The sequence below is a fragment of the Bison bison genome, unplaced genomic scaffold, assembly GCF_000754665.1.
Source record: "Bison bison bison isolate TAMUID 2011002044 unplaced genomic scaffold, Bison_UMD1.0 scf7180017864360, whole genome shotgun sequence".
NCBI lineage: Eukaryota > Metazoa > Chordata > Mammalia > Artiodactyla > Bovidae > Bison > Bison bison.
The window spans coordinates 221978-223001 of NW_011494932.1; positions in this window are offsets into that span (position 1 = coordinate 221978).

Below are 1024 nucleotides of genomic sequence, written 5' to 3' on the forward strand. Positions count from 1 at the left end.
GGAGTAATCCTATTTGTCGGTGTATCTGATGGGAGTGAGGCAGTCATGGGATGATTCACACAAAAGCAATCTGTAAACCAGAAAGCAGCTACTCTGAGTAGTGGTTGAAGAGGCATCTCTTGCAAAGAGAGCTTTCCCCAGAATGAGTGGGAATGCAGGTGTGTACCTTGAAGTCTGCAGCTGGGAGACAGGGAGACAGTGAAGAGCCTCCAATTAGGAAAGGAGGATAACATGGACACCATCGGCCCCCAGTGCCAAAGGTTCTATAGGATGTGGCCTGGGTTGGGACTTAAGGGCCATCGGTGGATTTTGAGCAAAGATGTATATAGTGGCCCCTGAGACAGAAGGCACTGTGAGCTGAGTCAAACTGCCAGGCTTTGTGAACTGGGGGCTGTAGCAGGACCAGGAATCCATGAAGATGGGAGCCTCTTCCCTGAACTGTGCAGGAGACAACATCTGCCTGCTACCTCAGGTCCATGACCTGCTTTCCACCATTCCATCACCCAGAACACTTCAGCACCCAAGTGTTTTCACCATCTTGACATAAACACTTTTGGTAGTAAAACCAAAAATGGATGATACCAAGAAGCTATTTATTATAGTATCCCTTATTTTCCCTATGTAGCCCACTTGGTTCTTCTGTGTATTCTTTCCACCTCTTCTTAATACCTTCTGCTTCTCTTAGGTCCATACCATGTATGTCCTTTATTGAGCCCATCTTTTCATGAAATGTTCCCTTTGTATCTCTCATTTTCTTGAAGAGATCTCTAGTCTTTCCCATTCTGCTGTTTTCCTCTATTTCTTTGCATTGATCACCGAGGAAGGCTTTCTTATCTCTCCTTGCTATTCTTTGGAACTCTGCATTCAGATGCTTATATCTTTCCTTGTCTCCTTTGCTTTTCACTTCTCTTCTTTTCACGGCTATTTGTAAGGCCTCCTCAGACAGCCATTTTGCTTTTCTTGCACATCTTTTTCTGGGGATGTTTCTTGATCCCTGTCTCCTGTACAATGTCACGAGCCTCTG